This window comes from Lissotriton vulgaris, chromosome 7, assembly GCF_964263255.1.
Source record: "Lissotriton vulgaris chromosome 7, aLisVul1.2, whole genome shotgun sequence".
Lineage (NCBI taxonomy): Eukaryota > Metazoa > Chordata > Amphibia > Caudata > Salamandridae > Lissotriton > Lissotriton vulgaris.
The window spans coordinates 1,090,463,375-1,090,476,987 of record NC_141695.1 but is presented as its reverse complement, the minus strand read 5'-3'; positions in this window follow the sequence as shown (position 1 = coordinate 1,090,476,987).

Sequence of the window (13,613 nt, the reverse complement as noted above, 5' to 3'; positions counted from 1 at the left end):
ATCCAAATAACTCCCTCTCATGTCCTGGTTAATAATGTTGGTTAACGGAAGGGTGGGGGTCCTTCGGCAGTCCCTGGCCATAAGGAAAGGTGGGGCCCCGCTGCAGTTATGGCGGAGCACACTGGCCCCCACCCACTACCCCGGGTCGCCTGGTGACCGGGAAGTGATTGAGTTACTTCCGGGTCACTAGGGAACAAAGGCCAGGCCGGTTAGATCCGGCCTGACAGATGAAGGGTTAAAAGGCCTTGGAGCGCGAGAGTCTGCACCTTTGACTCCTGCTCGCCACGGCCTGCCCTTCCAGCCTCTAGGAGGCTGTAATTCTTTTTCCCAACCCCCATCCCCTGAAGTGGATGATTGTTATTTTGTGTTATGAAGGTTTTCACATTTTTGTTACAACTGTTTATGGATGAGAAGAGTGTCTAACTAATACGTTTTGTTCCTTAGAACTTTCCCCCGTTTACAGGTCATCAATCATCGTATTTATTGCTATTCCTGTTTGTGACCTATTAGGGCCTAGGTGACCTTGCCGTAGGACCTAATAGGATACTGTTAGAACCGGCTGTCTCTAGTTGGCAGAGGTATACACTTCTGACAAATAAGGACACACCTTTTCCAGTCAGGGCAAGGGGATCACACCCTTTGATAACCCCTGCTCACCCCCTTGGTAGCTTGGCAGAGCAGTCAGGCTTATCTTAGAGGCTGTGCGTTAAGCATTTATGACCACATACAGTAATAAAGTGAATACAATACAAATGGACACGACACAGTAGTATTATAAAAATAAGTATTTTTATATAAGGCTTAGCACAAGACCAAATAACGACAAAAATATACACAATCTTAATAAATACTCTTGGAAGGGGAAATAATAGTTCAAGTGTAGTTTCTTCTTTAGCACAAAGTCTTTAGTCACAAAAGCAACTCTTCTTCTTGGAAACACAGTTCTTAGCAACAATGTAACCCATACGGGAGTCACACGACGTCGAGGTAAAGTTAATCCAAAGGTTCGGCGTCGACCGCAAGGAGCGCTACGTCGAGCCCGGAGTCACACGGACTCCCAACAGCACAGTACCTTAGGAAAATGAAGCACACGATGAGTAGCGGCGTCGAGCAATGCGGTGTCGCGATTTCGGTGTCGATCAGGCCTCAGTAGTCGTCGATGTCGATGATGATGTTGCAAGAGTGAGCAGCGCTCCCGGCGTCGAGAGGGCACGAAGTCGATGCGATCAGCAGCGGTGCAGAAACGAGGTCCCTTGGAGCTGGAGCCGAACTCACTACTCACTGGCGTTGCTGCTGGCGTCGATCAGGCCCGGCGGCCGGCGTCGAGGAAGCGGGACACTGGAGTCGTTACTCACGATGTCGAGCTGGATTCGGCGACGTCCGTCGGCGTCGAGATTGCTGGTTTCTTTCAGAGGTGCTGGATTCACAGGTTCCAGCAAATAGCACTTTAAGCAGATGAAGTCCTTTAGCCCTGTGACTTCAGCAGGAGACTGGCACTCTTCCAGCCCTTGGAGATTTTCTTAGCAAAGTTTGAGAGTACACACACAGTTCCTCTCTCCTGGTTCCTTGGCAAAAATAAAGAAGCAATGCAGGATTCCCCCCAGCAAACAGCACACTGGCAGAAGGGGTAGGCAAGTCCTTGGATCAGCAGGCGTCTTGTCCTTGGTTTCAGGGTTCCTTGTCAGAAGTGATCTAAATTCTTGGTTCAGGGGTCCTTCTCTTATACCCCTTTTTGGCTTTGATCCCTTTGTCCATGCAGGGGGATTTCCCAACATCCGGGGTCTGTTGTGGGTGGAGCCAGGCAGAGGCACCTGGCCTATTCACTGAGCAGGGCTGGGTCCTCAGACATCCAGCAGGAGGTGGAGCCAGCATTGTCACTGGCAGGAGCAGAGCTATCGGCCTCCTGGTAGGAGGTGGGGCTAGGATCGTCCATGGCAGGCACAGAGCCATCAGTCGCTTGGCAGGAGGTGGAGCCAGCATTGTATCAGGCAGGGCAGGCTATCAGCAACTACTCTCCCCGTACTCTCAACGCAAATGTCCCACTCATCACACACTGACTCATTCAGACCTCTGGAGCCACCCAGCTCCTGTCACACACACGCAAAACCAGCAGAAACCAGAAATGGTTAGACAAGAAAATAGACACTTTCTAAAAGTGCTATTTTCAAACCCAGAGTCTGAAAACCATCCACACAAACAGATGCGTAATTAAACCCCGAGTTCAGGGATACCAAACTCGACATTGCACCATGCTCCCCGAGCCAGCTAGGATTATAGCATTAATAATCCCGGCAGCCCATTCTAACTAATGGAGAGCAGGTTACCTCGCAATAGTGAAAAACGAATATGGCTGTAATTCACTATTAGGACATGCCAACTTGGTCAGACTTGTCCTACCTTATACTTCAAATGCACCCTGCCCGTGGGCCTACCATAGGGGTGACTAACATGAAGTTAAGGGAAGGTTTAGGGACTGGCAAGTAGGTGTACTTGCGCAGTCAGCGTGACAGTACTAGACTGCACGTGGGTCCGGCAATGGCAGACCCTCAGACATACTTTTACTAGGCCGCTCTTGTGGGTGGCACAACATGTGCTGCGAGCCCACGAGCAGCATTTGCATTTACACGCCCTGGCACTCCTGGTGCACTAGACTAGGGACTGACAGTAAACCAAATAAGCCAAACATGGAATTCAATCTGCCCCTGCCTGCTCCTGTCAGATCCTGACTGCTCCTGTCTGCCCCTGCCTGCTCCTGTCAGATCCTGACTGCTCTTGTCTGCTCCTGCCTGACCCGCCTGCTCCTGTCAGACCCTGCCTGCCCCGCCTGCTCCTGTCAGACCCTGCCTGTGCCGCCTGCTCCTGTCTACCCCTGCCTTCTCCTGACTGCCCCCCCTGCTCATGTCAGGCCCTGCCTGTCCCACCTGCTCCTGTCTGCCCCTGCCTTCCCTTGTGTAACGACCGGGTACTCGAACCAGATAGGATCAGCTCCTCCGAGCACCACCAACCCAGCCGGAACGTAACCACCTCCCTCCTCAGGACCCATCTATCCAGGCACCTGGGTACCTACCTGAGGATGGGGAACTCGCAATATACAAGCTCATATCATCAGAAACACCACTAAATCTATAGGGATTACTAGGAATACTCACTGATTACTAAGGACGTCCATGCCCTACACCACACTCATACCTCATAGTCTTGCGACCACATGGGTCCAGACTAATCTACCCTGGGGCAGTTCTGATTATTTACCATTACACACTGATCACCATCAGTGCTCACTCGACACGCAATCCGGCGTGCCTATACACTAGGCTGCAGCCCTAGTGCTCTCTTCCTCACAATCCGGTCCACAATCTGGCGGGCCTACACACTGGTATCCCCCCAGTGTTCTCTCACTCATAGCCTGGTCCGCAATCCGGCGGATCTACACACCAGTGTCCCCCCGGTGTTCTCATTAACGCCGCTTACCAACGACGATCACTTTCCTATGAATACCTTCAGCTCTCTCTCTCTCTATGTTGGGAAGTCTCTCTCACTATTCACTAAAGGTTCACTACTACAATAATATTATGGAATGGCCGAATCACTTAGTGTATGAATGTGTCCCTAGCTCAAGGGCTCCTCTCTCTCCCTAATTATTCAGTGGCTACTTACCGGATCAGGGGCAGCATCTTTTCTGGCTGTAACACCTGACTAGAAGGAAAGGTTACCTGTGCTTTAAGAACAAGAGACACACACTGTATGCAAGAGTTATTCCCTGATTTAAACGCTCCTATTTCCTTTTGATCCATCAGTTGCTAAAGCATCTGGTTCGAAGAAAGGTTGGCTCTATCATAAGAATAACACATGCACACTGGTTCACTAAGAACTGGGGTATCTTTATTACAATAACAATAAAATGGGAATAGACACATACACAGATCTGCGGGGTCTCTGTAACTAACAGGAACTGTAACACACCGCTGAAAGAAAAAGGATTAGACATACAATAGCCTAGGGAATAAAGACAAGATTAAGGTGTAAGTGTAAAGCAAACTAATTCAGACTACCTCACCTATTAGAAGGAATGTTTCTCTCTCTCACTGGTGGGATCAGGGCTCTTTCTCTCTCCATCCGTCACCACAGCTTCACTCCTCTGGCTCAACTGCTTCAGCTGACAGCTTCAACTCCTCCATCTGCTTTAATGCATTCTGATAAACTGGCAGCCCCAGGTGATAGTTCCAACTTTGTTCATATGACTGCTCTCTCCAGCTTCAGCAATCATCTGCCTTCTTTCTCCATTCCAGAAAACCAATTGAACTAAACTATACTCTTCAGCTCCAGCAAACATTCTACTCTTCACTCTTCAAGAACCAAACTGACCACTCCTCCTCTCCTGCAATTCGCTAATATGGAATCCTCTCCTCTAGTGGAAAGTTCCAGCCAGTAGCCTCCTCCCACCAGGTCCATGCACCGGGCTCCTTGCTCTAGACGGTCCCACAGTGATCAGCTGCTTGTTTCGTCTAGAGACCTGAGCCCAGGGACACTTCTTGATTAGATTCAGCTCTGGCCGGTTCTCTCTGGTTCGCTTAGGACAAACAACAGCTCAAAACTAAAATATTACCTTTACCCTACAAGAATCTCAGCTCTGCAGGGACAGAAAGCAAAATAGAGTCTCTCTAGTTCTGGGCCTTGTAGGCCTGAGAAGGATGAAATAACCCTTAGCTCTGTCAGAGTACCTACACAAACCATACCAATATGTAATATAAAGTCAGAACTACAAAGGACACATAATTATGTCAAAGCCAATAGGCAATAGATGGATTAGAGTCAAGAATAAGGGATCTATCATCATATAAAGCAGCTATCCTCTTCTAGGTCTGGAAGAAAGGGCTTAAAAGGGCCAACACAAGGTAAGAATACAGATTATAGATGTAAGCAAGCTTAAAGTCTTCATCACTCCGAAATAGAGCCAAAAACCATGTCAGAACACCTTGTTAGGCCCTGCCTACTACAGTCTGCCCCTGCCTGTTCCTGTCAGTACCTGCTTGCCCCTGCCTGCTCCTGTCTGCCTCTGCTGGCTCCTGTCTGCCCCTGCCTGCTTCTGTCAGACACTGCTTGCCCCTGCCTGCTCCTGTCAGATCCCGACTGCTCCTGTCTGCCCCTGCCTGCTCCTATCAGGTCCTGTCTTCTGCTGTCTGCCCCTGACTGCTCCTGCCTGTCCCTGCCAGCTCCTGTCAGGCCCTGTCTGCTCCTGTATGCCCCTGCCTGCTCCTGTCAGACCCTGCCTGCCTCACCTGCTCCTGTCTGCCCTTGCCTGCTCGTGTCAGGCCCGGCTTGCTCCTGTCAGATCCTTACTGCTCCTGTCTGCCCCTGCCTGCTCTTGTCAGGCCCTGCCTGCTTCTGTATTCCTGTGCCTGCTCCTGTTAGGCCCTGTCTGCTCTAGTCTGTACCTGCCTGCTCCTGTCAGACCCTGTCTGCTCCTATCTGTCCCTGCCTCCTCATATCTGCCCCTGCATCCTTCTGTTAGGTCCTGCCTGCTCCTGTCTGTCCCTGTCTTTGTCTGCCTGTCCGTGTCTGACCTTGTCATACCATGCCTGCTCCGCTCCTGTCTCACCCTGCCGGCTCCTGTCAGACCCTGCCTGCCCCTGCCTGCTCCTGCCTGCCCCTGCCTGCTCCTGTCAGACCCTGCCTGCCCCTACCTGCTCCTGTTTGCCCCTGCCAGCTCCTGTCAAGCCCTGCCTGCTCCTGTCTGCCCCTACCTGCTTTTGTCTGCTCCTGTCTGCCCCTGCCTTCTCCTGACAGCCCCTGCCTGTTTATGTCTATCTCTGCCTGCTCCTGCCAGGTCCTGAAACTGCCATTGCTCCCATCAGCTCCTGAAAGTGCCCCTCGACTTTCTGGCCTCAGTTTTGTATCAAGTAGAATATGGGCCAGTCCTGCAATCGTGTGAATCTTTACCTTTGACCTCAGTAGGGACTGAACATTTATTCCTTCTCATGTTGTGAACCCCAGGCCTCCTTCGATCATTTCCTTTCATTTGCATTTTGCTTCTTTCTCTAATGCCTCTGCTCCTTTACTGTTGGATACTTCTCCCCTCCCAGCTCCACTTCTCTCTACATCATTCTTGAGGGCTCTTCTTGGACGTCTTCGGTGCGAGCACAACCCACCCTGCTACCGTCCCAGCTGCTCTGCTACTAAACGAAATGCTTCTAAAAGCCCTTTTTTCAGTCACTAATTTCCAAGCAGGCTAGTAATTGGCATGGATTGTTCTCCTCAATGAATCCGAGGCCACCGCTCTGGATTTCATCCGGAGCTCTCGGGCCTCAGTACTGTTCTGAGGGGTGCCCCAGCAGCTCGGGGCCCCGGCACCGCTGGAGCTGTGGGGGCCTGTGTTACGCCCCTGTAGCTTTCCCACTGCAAACAATTGAACTTGTTGGGAAAATCTTGTCAGTGCCCTTTGAAAATCTTGCAAGAGTATGCTAGTTCTAACTTACACTCACTACCTTAATAATGGCGAGCTGCCCGCAAGAAAAAACTCTACCTCTTGGTGGTTGGTAGAGTTTGGCCAGGACTCCGCATTACAAGATTAACTTGGAGAGGCCAAAACTCTGCGTACTCCTCCCGCAGAGCAGACAGGCACAGTCCGTGACGGCATGCCACCGGGCGGTGATGTGGGGTGGGGGAGGGGCAGGGTGGGGGCTTGTAAAATGCGGGAAACGGACGATTTAAGGTAATCCTATGCTTAAAGACTTTGCTGCTGAACTGGCAAAAGACTGTGTCCCTTTCGATCTTCTATCCTCTGCCTATTGACTTTGATAGAAAAGCAGACATTTGAACTGATGTTATGGGCTTTCAACATCATGTCTTCTTCAACTATGCTGGATTCACAACGCTCCGAGTCCCTTAGCTTCAGGTCAACCAGTCCTGAAAAAGAGCCAACGCACTATTACACTAATTGCAAGCGCTCTCATTTAGAAGTACGACGTCAATGTTACTCATGTAAGGAAAATGGTACTGGGCTTAGCGGGGGGAATCTTTAATAAGGGCACTGAAAGAGCTCAAATTTATTCTCTATACCTTCCTTAAGTAACCATGAAGGCGCTATTGATTCATTGTAGATATGGCATATGCCCTCGGTGGAAATTGTAACAGTAACTAGGTTTACGTTTTTTTCTGGAGCTATAAGGGGGGTGCCATGGCCTATAAGCCAAATGCTGGTAGTGGGCTTGCACCACCGGTAGGGCCACCCGCAGGGGTGTGCCTGTGAAATGTGTTTTCAGACCTATCGCTGTAGGGTCAGCTCACGAAGTTAGTGAATTGCCAAATATCGCCCAAATCTTCTTTTCTTTACAAGTAGGTTACTTCTGGGGCAGGCTCCAGGTTTCAACATGGGGTCGTTACTTACTGAGGGAGGTATGCTTAGCATATTACAGCAATTTCTTTACATGGCGAGGTGGTCAGACCTACTTGGCAATGGCCTCGGGGAGGGTTACTCAGGTACACTCTCAACACTGACGTCAAAACAGTACACCCCAGGCCCTGTTGTCATACCTTCAAGGGTATCCCTGCGCACAGTTGCAGAGGTACATAGGAATTAGGGGCCTGTGTCTAAAGCCCTAGGCACCAAGTGGTGGTACACGTAAGCTTTTGGGGTTGTCATGTCACACGGATACACTCATACACGTATGTGTGGACAGACTTCGGGAATGCCACTAGCATCAGCCTGGCAAGTAATGTGCTTGGCTGTCACATACCTTTTTAGTAACCATGAATGCGCTATTTCACTGCACTTCACACTTTGTACTGTCCTTAGGTAATCATGAAGGGGCTATTGCTGTCACTGTAGACTCTAGGTCTATTCTTTAATGATGGTCAAACTACCAGGCCCCTCACTGTAAACCTAATTTTAATTGCTCCGCATGTGACACAAACTGATGCTATGCTAAACACTCGCAGTTGCAAGTTGGTAGGGGATGCATTTGGTGCTAATATTAGCTAAGGATAGCATGTGACAGCAATGTAATACAAGGAGAGGTCACATGAGTACATTATCAACACGCGGGGTGTTAAAAAATGTAGTATATCCCGGGAACGTACATTTTGCGTAAAGGGTACAGGTGTAGTACCACGCAGTGTCGACACAGCTTTTTGCCGGCATAGTGAGTGTCGGGGTTGCGCCGGGACATTACCTATGCACCTTAGGTTGGGGGGATTAGTGAAATGAGGGTCAGTCTCAAGACGTAGGGCTGGCATGTGTTCTGCATCTTTTGTAGAAAGCCAGACACACTAATCGTTTGTGTTTGTTTTCATTTATGTGTGACCGGATCCATGGCGGATACCTGGGAAGTTGAGGTTCCGTGAATTCTAAACCTGGGTCATAAAGGTCGTGGTTCTGTTACGATTTTGGTAACAGCGAACCGTAAACAGTGAGTTCAGCAAGTATGAGTGTTTTCGTTATGTTATACACACAGATTCACTATGTATTTGTAGATTTCATTCTGAACCATGGGTTCCATTTTGTGCATGGCAGCCATTTTGTAGTTGCCCTCACATAGGCTGATGACTTTAGCTGACTGCTGGATGACCTGAGTGAACTGACCCTGTTGCCTGAAGCTGACCTTGTTAGACCAGTTTCTTGCCCAGTAGCTGATCAAGATTAAGGATCAGAGCACAGGAGATTGTAAAGTTTGGTATCACATACACACCCCTTATCCTACCTCTCATCTGTTTCTGTTCCTTCTTTTTATGACCTGTTTACGATATGGGTTTGTCCAGCTTGTGTAAGAAGGAATGTTGGGTTTTTTGCATGCTTGCAAAAGCTAGGACTGCCCCTTACTTTTGTGCTGAGTCATGTAACCCTAAAACATATAAAAGGCCTCTGTCCTCTGTATTCCTCAGACTACCTCATTCAGTTACTATGGTTTCTGTGTGACGTGGCCTCACTTAATTAAGTTTAATAAAGATGTCTTTTTCATATTTCAGCTTCTGTGCCAAGTTCTTTATTGATATTAGTAAGACCCCTGAGAATGAAGATTTTGGATTTCCTCAAAGTGATCCACACCGCAACAACTGACTGCGAGGGGTAGACAGCCAAGGGGACCTGTACATCCGGAACAGGAGTGGCAAGCAACGGCATCAAGTGTGATGGGCAATCGATCAAGGGCTCAAGAGGTGCCAACACTGAGTTGATTGTTTAATTGGTGTGTTAACCATATGTTGTGCTAGCCACAGTAATGTAGCAGTATGTTGCTTCACATAATATGGCAGTATGTTCCTTATTAGGAAACAGTATTTCTACTGTAACAGCGCCTGTGCTCGCAGGTGCCACCGTGGTCATGGTAGTATATCGGTAGGTTACCAATTGGTAGTGCCAGCCGTAGTAATGTGGCAGTACACAGGGGTGTGCCTTGCCAGCTTGGCCAAACCCAGGAGTAATAGGCATATGCAACACCTCAGCACCCCTTGTCGGGAAGCAGTACTCTGCCTTTATGGTGCCCGAGCTCCCAGTTGCCATCGTAGCAGACACAGCGCGGTGGGGATATGCCATAGTAAGGTGGTAGGCATACACGTAACCTTTCCCCAGTGCATAGTAGTCAGGTGTAGGTGGTTCACGGATTCATGATAAGAAAGTGGGAGATTTTGGGGGCCTGTGGTTCCCCAGGTAGCCTTTATATTGCGCCAACAATGGGTGTCAGCGTCTGGAGTGCTGTGTCGTATCAGGTGCAGCGTGATGCCATCAATCAGGCCCATCAGGTGACCCCATGGCGGCAGGTCAAATTTCCCTGGATCAGAAAACCCTAGCATATCTATCACGCACTTGGGAGGGGGTGTAAAAGGAACAGGTACACTGGAACGCCTGGGTGGGAGTGTGGGTCGACATGTCTGTGCCCGGGGTACACCCTGGAGCAGACATTCCAGAGCTTCCAATAGGGAAGCGAGTCTGTGAGGCCATTGTGCCACTGGAAGCAAATACCTAGTAACAAAAAAATTGGTGAGGCTAGCCAGGGCTCGCTACTTACAGACCATAGCCCAGGGGTGCATCCGGGGGGAGTCGTGCTTCTTAAAAGACTGCGTCCATTTGTCTACAACGGGGGATGAAGCCATTGCAGAGAATCTTATTGCCTAGTTAGTGGCATATAGGGACAATGCATAACCTTGCAGTGGGTTGGCAGGGCCTGATAGTCGGACTACAAGAAATATAACAGCTAGGTTTATGAACTTTTAGGGCTAGGGCATGACCTTTCAGTGTAGGAAGGTGGGGGGGCCTGATAGTCGGTCAACTATGTTTGTCTGTGATGGTAAGGTGATGATTGGTGAACAGTTAATTTAAGGTCCTTAGTGGGTGGTGCCATTCTCGAATGGGGGCGCCCAAAGTGAGGGACAAGTGGTCTCTCCTAGAACTTCAGGGACAGTTACAGCCTGTTGGCTACATGGGTGCGGGGCAGGGGAGAGTCACGCTTTATCTAGGCTGGTTGGCCACCCCGCACGTGCACAATGACGCCAGTAAACGGTGAAGGGATGCAAGGGCCCTCTTTAATGGAGGTAATAGAACGTACGGGGGTACCCGGGGGCCAAAGTACCCTCATGGTAAGTGGGCCCTCTGTGCATGCACACTTTGGCTGAAGGGCATGGTTAATAGGGCATACGGGGGTAACTGGGGAGGGGGTGTACCCCCATGGTAAACGGGCCCTCTGCCCATGCGCACCCCGACCAGAGGGCGTGGTTAATAGGGCGTACGGGGGTAACCGGGGAGGGGGTGTACCCCCACGGTAAACGGGCCCTCTGCGCATGGGCACTCTGACAGGGCATGATTTAAGTGATAAGGATCTGACACCAGTTCATGACCTTGCCGTAGGCCCTAATAGGATATACAGAAAACAAATATTGTATAATGTGACTGTTACGTTAGATTCGGATATGAAATACCTTGTACTAGAAGTATGTTAAGGTTAGCCATCTGATATCTGTATATATCAATTGTAATTGAATGTCATGGAACGTTTTCTGCGTAATTGTGTAAATATTGTTTATTTCAATTTTTTTTATTTATTTGTACGTTTTGATAAATATGGCCGGGGGGGTTGTATGACCCCCCTCATCCAAATAACTCCCTCTCATGTCCTGGTTAATAATGTTGGTTAACGGAAGGGTGGGGGTCCTTCGGCAGTCCCTGGCCATAAGGAAAGGCGGGGCCCCGCTGCAGTTATGGCGGAGCACACCGGCCCCCACCCGCTACCCCGGGTCGCCTGGTGACCGGGAAGTGATTGAGTTACTTCCGGGTCACTAGGGAACAAAGGCCAGGCCGGTTAGATCCGGCCTGACAGATGAAGGGTTAAAAGGCCTTGGAGCGCGAGAGTCTGCACCTTTGACTCCTGCTCGCCACGGCCTGCCCTTCCAGCCTCTAGGAGGCTGTAATTCTTTTTCCCCACCCCCATCCCCTGAAGTGGATGATTGTTATTGTGTGTTATGAAGGTTTTCACATTTTTGTTACAACTGTTTATGGATGAAAAGAGTGTCTAACTAATACGTTTTGTTCCTTAGAACTTTCCCCCGTTTACAGGTCATCAATCATCGTATTTATTGCTATTCCTGTTTGTGACCTATTAGGGCCTAGGTGACCTTGCCGTAGGACCTAATAGGATACTGTTAGAACCGGCTGTCTCTAGTTGGCAGAGGTATACACTTCTGACAAATAAGGACACACCTTTTCCAGTCAGGGCAAGGGGATCACACCCTTTGATAACCCCTGCTCACCCCCTTGGTAGCTTGGCAGAGCAGTCAGGCTTATCTCAGAGGCTGTGCGTTAAGCATTTATGACCACATACAGTAATAAAGTGAATACAATACAAATGGACACGACACAGTAGTATTATAAAAATAAGTATTTTTATATAAGGCTTAGCACAAGACCAAATAACAACAAAAATATACACAATCTTAATAAATACTCTTGGAAGGGGAAATACTAGTTCAAGTGTAGTTTCTTCTTTAGCACAAAGTCTTTAGTCACAAAAGCAACTCTTCTTCTTGGAAACACAGTTCTTAGCAACAATGTAACCCATACGGGAGTCACACGACGTCGAGGTAAAGTTAATCCAAAGGTTCGGCGTCGACCGCAAGGAGCGCTACGTCGAGCCCGAAGTCACACGGACTCCCAACAGCACAGTACCTTAGGAAAATGAAGCACACGATGAGCAGCGGCGTCGAGCAATCCGGTGTCGCGATTTCGGTGTCGATCAGGCCTCAGTAGTCGTCGATGTCGATGATGATGTTGCAAGAGTGAGCAGCGCTCCCGGCGTCGAGAGGGCACAAAGTCGATGCGATCAGCAGTGGTGCAGAAACGAGGTCCCTTGGAGCTGGAGCCGAACTCACTACTCACTGGCGTTGCTGCTGGCGTCGATCAGGCCCGGCGGCCGGCGTCGAGGAAGCGGGAAACTAGAGTCGTTACTCACGATGTCGAGCTGGATTCGGCGACGTCCGTCGGTGTCGAGATTGCTGGTTTCTTTCAGAGGTGCTGGATTCACAGGTTCCAGCAAATAGCACTTTAAGCAGATGAAATCCTTTAGCCCTGTGACTTCAGCAGGAGACTGGCACTCTTCCAGCCCTTGGAGATTTTCTTAGCAAAGTTTGAGAGTACACACACAGTTCCTCTCTCCTGGTTCCTTGGCAAAAATAAAGAAGCAATGCAGGATTCCCCCCAGCAAACAGCACACTGGCAGAAGGGGTAGGCAAGTCCTTGGATCAGCAGGCGTCTTGTCCTTGGTTTCAGGGTTCCTTGTCAGAAGTGATCTAAATTCTTGGTTCAGGGGTCCTTCTCTTATACCCCTTTTTGGCTTTGATCCCTTTGTCCATGCAGGGGGATTTCCCAACATCCGGGGTCTGTTGTGGGTGGAGCCAGGCAGAGGCACCTGGCCTATTCACTGAGCAGGGCTGGGTCCTCAGACGTCCAGCAGGAGGTGGAGCCAGCATTGTCACTGGCAGGAGCAGAGCTATCGGCCTTCTGGTAGGAGGTGGGGCTAGGATCGTCCATGGCAGGCACAGAGCCATCAGTCGCTTGGCAGGAGGTGGAGCCAGCATTGTATCAGGCAGGGCAGGCTATCAGCAACTACTCTCCCCCTACTCTCAACGCAAATGTCTTACTCATCCCACACTGACTCATTCAGACCTCTGGAGCCACCCAGCTCCTGTCACACACACGCAAAACCAGAAATGGTTAGACAAGAAAATAGACACTTTCTAAAAGTGCTATTTTCAAACCCAGAGTCCGAAAACCATCCACACAAACGGATGCGTAATTAAACCCCGAGTTCAGGGATACCAAACTCGACATTGCACCATGCTCCCCGAGCCAGCTAGGATTATAGCATTAATAATCCCGGCAGCCCATTCTAACTAATGGAGAGCAGGTTACCTCGCAATAGTGAAAAACGAATATGGCTGTAATTCACTATTTGGACATGCCAACTTGGTCAGACTTGTCCTACCTTATACTTCAAATGCACCCTGCCCGTGGGCCTACCATAGGGGTGACTAACATGAAGTTAAGGGAAGGTTTAGGGACTGGCAAGTAGGTGTACTTGCGCAGTCAGCGTGACAGTACTAGACTGCACGTGGGTCCGGCAATGGCAGAC